Raw genomic sequence first — 9,252 nt, 5'->3', positions numbered from 1 at the left:
GGCCTTGAACTTACTTATATAGCCCAGGCTGGCCTTGAACTCATGGTGATCCTCCTGCCTCAGCCTCCTGAGCGGTGAGATTACAGGCATGCACCACCACACCTGGCTAAAGTCAAGTTTTAAATTAGTGAGTTTATAAAAATTTTGATTCCAGGGGGCTAGGGATTTAGCTCAGCGGCACAGCGTCTCCCAGGCAAGCACAAGGTCGTGAGTTCGATTCCCGGTACTGGGAAAAAATAAATAAATAAATAAATAAATAAAAATTTTGATACCAGATATTAATGGCCTTTAATGTTAGTATTAATTAAAACCAACCAACCTGTATACTATTCATAGGCAGTGTAAGGTTAGTGGTTAGCATCATGGACTCGAACCAGAATTTGAAGATTTGCAATCCGCTTCTCCACTTCTGGGATGAGTAATTTTGCATTTTACTGAATGGTTCCATGCCTCAGTTTCTTCATGTGTAAACAGGGATGTCTCCCTACCTCAGATAATTTTTATGAGGATTAAATTAGTAAAAAATTCAACAGTGAGGAAAGCAGTATCTGGCATGTGCTAGGCACTACGCAGGTGGTGTGCAGGGTCTTTTACATTAGTAAACGAGGCAGTGAAATCCCACAGAGAATAAAAACACAAGGACTCCTATTGGAATGAAGAAGATTTTCCTGAAGGGCCTTTTCCCCAAGAGACAGATGACTAGGTAATCACCATACCAAGCTTGCTCAGACTGAAAGGGACAGAGGCTATGGGCCTTCAGTACAGTCAGAGACTGGTCACCACATAAAGGTCTCAGTGTGCCGTGGTGACAGACACTTTACTTTAGCTGATGTCGTGTACAATACATGTACGTTTTATCTCATTTAACCCTCCTAAAACTCCATCCCAGTTAGGTCATTTTCACTATTTAAAAAAGAAACACAGAATAGTGACTTACCCAAGACACGTGGTCGCAGGAGGTATGATCAGAGGTGGACCCCACACGTGCCTGAGTTCAAAGCAGATGTTTTTACCTTTATTAGTACACGTTTGCAGTACATGGTTACAGGCTTCACAGGAAGTTGGTACATGTTCATAACACACCTCAACTTTTTTTTTCTTTTTCTTCTCCTCTCCCTCCCCCTCCCTCAATCTCTTGCTCCCCTTCTTTTCTATGAAAGATGTACCTTCCTGTTTCCTGTTACCTAAATTTCATCCTGCTCTTTAATTATACCTTGGGTTTCTCATATGAGAGAAACCATGTGATGTTTTAGCTTGCTTGTCTGATTTATTTCTGATTTATTTCCCTTACCGTTATGGTCCCAAGGTTCAAAGCATGTGGTTTTACGTGTTTCATCTCCTGCTGGTGATGACAACCTAACTCCTCTAGAAAGGAGGGTGTCCTGTCTCAGCCAGTGGGCAGCTGAATACACCTGGAGTAATTTGTTAGCCGAGACATACCCTATTGATCCGGCTGTGTTTTCAGTAGCTTTTCAGATGTGCTTGCTTTTCTGGGTAAGTGCAAGCAAATATGCCAACTCCACTCTGAGCATGTGAGAAATAGAGTCAAGCCCTTGCTGTTTTGTTGGAACTTGCTAGAAACTTTAGGGCAAGTTCTGTGTTCATCACAGAATCGTTACTCTTTGCCAACAAGGCCTTTTCCAAAATGTAGTCCCATGTTTAGCGTAAAAGTTGGAAGTTTTCCCATCTTCCTCTATCCTTGCTGTTGTTTTGTTAGCATAATTTGGAATGAGATAAACACAGCCATATTCATCTTAATTTCTTTGAAACTTCTCAAGGACTCTCCCGTCATATAACAGACTAGCAACAGGACAATTATAAGCCTCAGAGAGTCTGTTCCTCGACAGCAGCATCCTCCAGCCGGGCAGATGCACCTTTGCCTGTTTCAGGCAGCGGCTGAAACCGCACCAACCGTTCTTTCCTGTTGGAGACGCTGGTGAGTGTGTGCGTGGTGTGACGTCAGAGTTTGGGCAACGAGTAAAGCAATAACGAAAACAAAGCCTACACATCTCTCTCTTTTGAGAACCTGTTCTTTTTGCAATACCCAAGAACACATATCGTACTGCCTATTTTTCAGTGTGAGAGAGAACAAAGATGATCCAGGGTAGTTTTAGTTATAAAGTTTTTAAAAATAACTCTGATGTTCATTAAAAACTCTCTACTGCCAGAAATCTATTTCTTAAAGTAGAGGTCTTATTTCTTGAGCTGAATATCTGAAAAATACATCTCCTGCCTCCCTGGTGACTGTACTGCTGGTTCCCCTTTACTGGGAGTGGCAGCAACCCACACCCTCAGTCACACGTCCACCCCTCTGCTGCACCCCTGCCGCAGCCGACCAAATCCAGAGAATGACTGGGCAGCGGGCAGCACAGGCCATGGCCAAGCAGATTCTCTCAGGGTTTTAAAATGAGACACACAGAGGGTTTTCTGTTGGTATTTTCATCTTTGAAAAGAAGAATTTCTGCACCCAAGGCCCCATTTTCAAAATGAGGTTTGATTCCTGGCAACAGGAAATACGTGTGAATAAATAAAGGGTAAAAATCTATAAGCCAGGACAATTATCTTGGACGTTGTGCAGTTTGGGGATTTGTTTGTTTTGTTTTATGACGTAATTCTTTTTGGGGTAAGTCCAACCAAATCAGAAACCAAGTTAAATTCCTAATGGAACTATTTTAATTTCTGTAGTGATAACGTGAGATTTAGTTGAGGATGGACAAATTTAAAAACTGGAATGAACTTGTAAAACATGTTATACATAAAATGCAAAACACATACAACCTATGTAACAGACAAACACTGAGCGTCTCATGTTGCAGATAGTAAATATGGCAGACGTGCCTGGAAGTCCTTAATCCATAGGCTCCCATGTCTCCCGTGCCACGAGTAAATGGCTTCATTTGTAAACGGCTCTGTTGGTGTAGCATGCAGGGGTGAACTGCTAGTGCGATCGACAGTGGGGCGCTGTAGGTTCTGGAAAAATCTTATCCTGACCACGACTCCTCGTTCTGTTTCTACAGATTAAGTTTTACTTCTCGTTTTCCCAGTCTCCAGGCCTGTCTACCTGGAAATGAATACTTCCTTGAATCAGGTCAGTTATATTAATTTCAGAAAACGCTTAGTTTCTTTACTTGCTCAGAGTCTATTTTTAAATATAAATTCTTTGTCAACTATTTTGTATAGTTTAATCTGCCATCTCTAATGCTACTGGAGTCCTGCAGCTCTTCTTCAGAAAGTACAGTGCTCCAGCTTACAAAGCCCTGTCTTACAGATCCTGTGCGCCTTTCCCTTTACTCTCTGCTTTTCTGTTTTGCTGGAGATAGACACGCAGCTTTGTTCCAGGCCCTCATGTGCAGGGATTCACTTCTCCCATGGGCCTTGGCACTAAGAACTGCTCTCAGTAGCAATGTGCTCTCCCTTCTCTACGTGATTGACTCTGTCGTTCACAGCTCACCTTAAACCAGAATAGTTTCCCTTAACCACTCAGTCTAAAGCAGCAATGCATTCTGTCACGTCAGATGAATTTATTGGTGCTGTGCGTATTACAGCGCGGGCCTTTAGCCCTCCCCTCTCCACGTAAGTTCTGTTAGAACAGGCTCTGACAGCCTTGTCTTTTACTATTCCCCAGAACCTAAAGCAGTGCTGACATTTAGACAGCATGCGAGTATTTCCCAGAGAAGTGAATGTTAAATGGATTGTTCTGCAACTCCCTCTTGCCTGGGAATTATTTCTTTCTAAGCTCGGGTTTTAATAAAAAGTGAGCAAGTTTCTAGGAAAGTACATCTGGAAACATCTTTCTCAATGTGTGGAACGCACCGATCAGAAGTCTCTCCATCATATTAATAGCCTTTGAGTTAAGAAATAAGGCACCTGGAACTTCAGAATTTACTTCATGTCTTTTTACACAGGGTGATGAAGGCATTCATATATCATAAATTTATATGCAAAAATTAGTTTATTACATACAGCCGGAGAAGGACTCTGTGCATGTTTTCAAAGTTTCCCTCAGTTCCTTTACCCAGTGTACTCTCATGAGTGCCTATTATCCCCAAGACAGTCATGAGCTTGAGTTATCTTTGTCAAGGCTGCTCCAATCCCAGGGTCGCACCCCGGGGAGGAGCATGCCGGCTGCAGGGGACGAGCACTGCTTCTGCTCTGCGGGGCGCTCTCTGGGGTTCGTGAACCTCATACCAACAAAAAAAACTCAGAGGTGTAAAGTTTAAGGGTAGGAAGGCATTTTATCGGGCACTTCATTGGAAATGGAGAAGAAGAAGGAGAGACAGCTACCCTGATAAATCAGAGTGGGGACTCTGGAAAGATGGAAGACCCGAGGGCCCTTCCTTTTTGGGGGCTCTTTTATTGGCTAAGCTCCCCCTACCTAGAATTTGTCATAATTTGATTGGCTCCTTTAGGCCCTAGGATCCCACCCCAGGTATCCTTGTCTACAGGAAAATTCAGGAGAACGTAAGTGGCCTCCCATTTCCTTTGTAAGGTGGGGAGGGGTGCTGTGGTGCCTGGCTTGGTTTACAGCTTTCTCTTGTCTGGTTGATTGTTCCTTCAGTAAAGTTTTATCTTTTGTGGTGTGGATTATTCAGAACACCCAATGAGGCCTTCCTCTGTTTACAGACTCTTTTTCCCTACACCAGCGTATCATGAAATTTATTCAATTTTAAAGACACTTCCTGAGGTGAAAAATCACACAAAATTATTCTTAAAAGTCCCATAAGGCTCTCACCTCTAATGCTTGTAGACCAGAGAACTATTTCTTCACGTGACTGCCAGATGAAGAACTTGGTCATATTGTAGAAAACGGACATATGTTTAAATCTTACAATCAAACTCTGCCCAACAAGACAGTCACACAGTGGAAGGAGAAGCTGACACTGACCAAGCAGAAGCAGATTTTTACCTGTCATCCTGTCCTTTCTGGTCCTCTACAGAGAGAGAAATGGGTGGTATGGGCAGAACTGTATACCCGCACAATTCAGGTCGAAGCTCTAACTGGATTCAGACACAGGTCTTAGAACAAAGAGAAAGCAATCCAAAAGTCTGTCACAAAGCTTTCCTGCAGGAACACTGAAGTCTGTACCTAAGTGACCTTGCGTTTGAGCATATAAAGGGCAGCAGAAGGGTGGGCACGAAGTTCTGTAAGTCTGTGGAGGAAGTTGACAAAGGAGATAAAAAGAATAGACATGTTGGTAACGAAGACAATGTTCTTGGTCTTACCCACCCCACAGCTGTTCTTGCTCATAAATATAATAGCTGTGGGAACTGTGTTATTACAGATGGATAAATAGCCCCGATTGCCTGTTCTTTACAAGCCTTTTCTCTGTTCATCCATTCGGAGGGAGCACAGAAAGGACAAATGAAAAGATTCACTTCTAGAATGACAAAGGAGAGGTGTACCTGTTCACAGTCACATGTATAGCACACTCATACGCAAAGGTGGGGGACCCTCTCTAAAGTGAAACCGTTTTGTGATCCTCAGGAAGGAAAAAAGGAGCCATTTTATTTATGCTTGAAAGAAACGAGGCATTTTAAGTTGCAGACATTGGATGCTGAGGATTTGAGATAGCTTTTAAATGGCTTTAAGGATTCTTTTCTAGAGACTGCCCTTTATGTTTCTTTCAAATTTTCGATTTCCTCCATCTTAGCTGTCAAAACAGAAAGGGTGCTCTGCCCAGCATAGTAATTAGTCTAAATGAGGAGAAAGCTGTGGAAGGAATTCAGAAACCACAGACGGCTGGTATTAACGCTGTTTGGACTCAAAGGCGACAATAGACAGCAACGCGCACCCTGATGACTGCAACGTCCAGACATTCGGTCAACAGCCTCCTTTACCACCCCTTCGCACGGAACACCGTGCCGGCTGCTGTCTGAAGAACAAAGAAAACACAGGCAGCTCTTATCTTTCAGCTTCCAAGGCTGCAAATCTCAGTACAGCAAGACGGCGTGAGGAGGACGAAGCCACAAGGACAAGAAGCCGGTTCTCCAGACCAGATGATAATTGCTAAAGACTGAGACTATGTTGCTGCTGCAAACATGTGAAATTGTGTTGCACTAAGTTTAAGGAGACTAGTTAATTAATTTTTGAAAACTGTGGGTACATTTTTTTATAAGAAAGCTGCATTTTGTCAGTGAACTGGTCTATTTCCATCACACACACATGCACATGTATTTATATTTATATACATATATCTTTTAAAATTTATATTTATTCCATTGAAGACAGTTCCCTGGTGTCTTTACAACTGCGCAGGCCACCTCCACAGATCAAATCAGCATGAGGTATTCTTCATGTGATGGTGAGTTCATAACAGGAGCTTGGATCCTGGTACTGCTGGAACTCTCCCACTAACAGCAGGAGTAAGATTTACTCCAAACTTTGACCATTCCAGAGCAGACTTACTTGAGAGTTTTCTTTTAAAGAACGAAAAAAAAAATCAGTTTAATAATTCCATGCTATTTTTAAAAATAAAGTTTGTGAGAAATATCTGCAATAATTAAAAATGTGTTTGAGTTGGTACAAAAATATTTTCAGGCTGACATAAGAATCAATATCATACTAATCAGAGCAGAGCTGTGAAGTAGACACACGTAACAAGAATGACTCATCCGCTGGAATCATAAACCACTTCATTTTTATCTCCCACTGTCTCTCCAGATATTCTCTTGGGCATTTCCACTGCCTTCAGATGAAAATTTCAGCAGTCCTTATCCCTTTTTCTGCACTCTTGGATAATAAACAGTCGTAGAGTCACTTTAACTCCTAAAACATTTATTTCAATAATAAATCAAACATCCAACTTTGAATTAAAGCCAAATCTTCTCCCTCCACATGGAGGCCTGAAGTAGGAGGGAAAACTGCAACAAGAGGAGGCAAATAATCATCTCTGTTGCAGATTGTATTTCTACATCTCAGTCCATAACTTACATTGGAAGACCTGAAAGGAAGATGGCAGATTTCAAAAGGATGGTGTTTGAGTGAGGCCCTCATGAGCTGCTATTGCTCCTTTCCAGGTTTGTCAAATATGCAAAGGTGAAATTTTTTGCGTGTTGTCCTAAGATCATCCACCCACAAAGTCATCCATGTACACAGACACAAGAATCTCGTAGACACAGGAGGTGAATTTCTCTCTGCATCCTCTGCTAGGGCTTCTGCCTCCTCTTTGGGCAAATGGCAATCCCTCCAGGTTACTCTTTGCAGCTGGCTCACGCTTCCAGATGTCATCATGAACACAAGATGACCACAGCCCAGATCTCTTTCAGAATGCAGGACCCACATATGCCTTCTAGAAAAGTCCACCATCCATTTCCTCATTTTGCAATTGCTTGTAAGCGTTCATTAGGTACCAAGCTTTCTAAAAATACAATATGCTGAAATATAAATGAGTCATCAGGCTTAAAATGTATCATTCCCTGGGGGTATTTGCATTTTTATGAGATTGGTTTTAAAGCACATGAATAAACCACACAATCCTAATTACACAGATGGCTTCATCCTAATAAAGCACATCCTCAAAGTTTACATAGAAGGCACAGAGGCAGCGATGTACTATATGCTGAAGCATGAGGTCAAGGGGCCTCGAAACCTCAACGTGCAAAAAGGGCACTGCTGTTACTTAAACCGTATGGTTATTTGGGGCAATTTAGTGGATTAGGGGAAAAGAAAGAGCTAAATCCATCTAAGCTCCTCCTTAGGTCCTTTTTCACATTGTCAGTTTTTGTAATTCTGTTATTATTAATTGCAAGTATTTAAATCTTAGAACATCTGTACAAAAGAGACCTTAAAAGCTGGTGAGTGAGGGGTAGTGGCACAGGCCTAACCCCAGCACTTAGTAGGCTGAGGCAGGAGGATTGCCTGGAGTTTGAGGCCAGTCCAGGCTACATAGTGAGTTCAAGGACAGCCTGAACTACATAGGGAGACTCTGTCTCAAAAAACAAACAAAATAGTTATGTGGTCTAAGTCTTTCTGCACATCTTTCCTAAGCACACAAGGTTATGTGTATGTGTCTTTGGAGACTTGTGTTATTTAAGAAAGCTCTCTGTACATATATGCGGAAAATCAACCAATGGATTCCTTTCATGTATATTATACAACCACTTATCTTGTACACTCAGCTCACCAGGGAGATGACTAAATTATGTGGCAAGCCTATGTGTGGAAATCTATGTGAGGAAATCTTTGTGAGGAAAATGCAATCTGGTCTAATTTGAGGAACTTGATTCAGGAGAAAGAAATTACAGAAGGCTAAAAAATGTTCTTCCTCATATGATTTCCCAGGAATCCTTGAAAGGATGCTTGACATCTGACCTGGAAGTGGTTCACAGTGTTACCTGTGCGAATTTAGAAGGTGCATCAGCCAGTCCAAAGACTGATTACAAGGGACATCTGAGAAAAAGCAAGGAAATCTGTGTGTCTTGGAGAAGGAGAAAAGGAGGGGAAGAAAAGGGGAAGCAGAAAGGAAGGGAAAACATATTATGGAGGAAAGTGGTTCTCAACTTTGGATGTCTACTTGAATCACTTAGGAAATTTTCAACAGATATCAATTATTCAATCATAAAACCAATGGAAATAATATTTCCAGTGGTCTTGTGATAGTTAACTGTTGCATTAACTTGAGCAAGAGGCACCCAACTGATGGGATCAGTATAGTCCTGGGAGTGGCTGAATGGACTTACTGAAGACGGATGGCCTACCCTGGGTGTGAGTGACACCAAGCAATAGGGTTATGGCCTGAATGGAATAAAAAGGAGACAGAAGAAAGTCTCCCTTTGGTGTCTTCAGAGGCGCTCACGTCTTCGCCATTGCTTCCAGCTCAGGCTCCTCAGCCTCCAACGCAGACCTCTGGCTACTGTAGGACTCTGCAATGAGCTCCAGGCATTCCACCTTTGGCTGGATTGTTGGGATGTCCAGCACACAGACAGCAGCTTTGTATTCTCTCACCTGACCTTGCACGCAGCCATTGCGAGGCTACCTTTATATATATGAGTAATATTATATATTAAATGAACATTATACCTTACCATACATTACATTAATAAATTATATTATGATATATTAATATATTATTATTGTATATATGGAAACAGAGAGAGGGAATTACCTTAAATCTGTTACTCTAGTGAGCCCTGACTAACATAGGTCCCAGTGTCAGTATTTCTTTAATGCCTACCAGACCGTATGTAATGTAAGACAGGAAGGAGAAACTTGTAGAGGTTGTAGGTGACTCGCTTCTGAGTGAGCAGAATAGA

The 9,252-nt window shown here is 42.0% G+C and overlaps 1 long non-coding RNA gene across 1 annotated transcript; it reads right to left on the bottom strand.

The window, feature by feature from the left end:
- Window positions 1-292: 292 nt before the first annotated feature.
- LOC102010095 lies at window positions 293-1,928 on the bottom strand. Its single transcript, XR_001235248.1, has 3 exons — window positions 1,292-1,928; window positions 938-988; window positions 293-484 (listed from the first exon to the last, which is right to left on the bottom strand). It is a non-coding gene; the product is annotated as an uncharacterized LOC102010095 (long non-coding RNA).
- Between the last annotated feature and the right edge of the window lie 7,324 nt (window positions 1,929-9,252).

This window comes from Chinchilla lanigera, unplaced genomic scaffold, assembly GCF_000276665.1.
Source record: "Chinchilla lanigera isolate Chin_1 unplaced genomic scaffold, ChiLan1.0 scaffold00039, whole genome shotgun sequence".
Classification (NCBI taxonomy): Eukaryota; Metazoa; Chordata; class Mammalia; order Rodentia; family Chinchillidae; genus Chinchilla; species Chinchilla lanigera.
The sequence above is the reverse complement of the archived record's forward strand: the minus strand, read 5'-3'. Positions and strand labels throughout refer to the sequence as shown.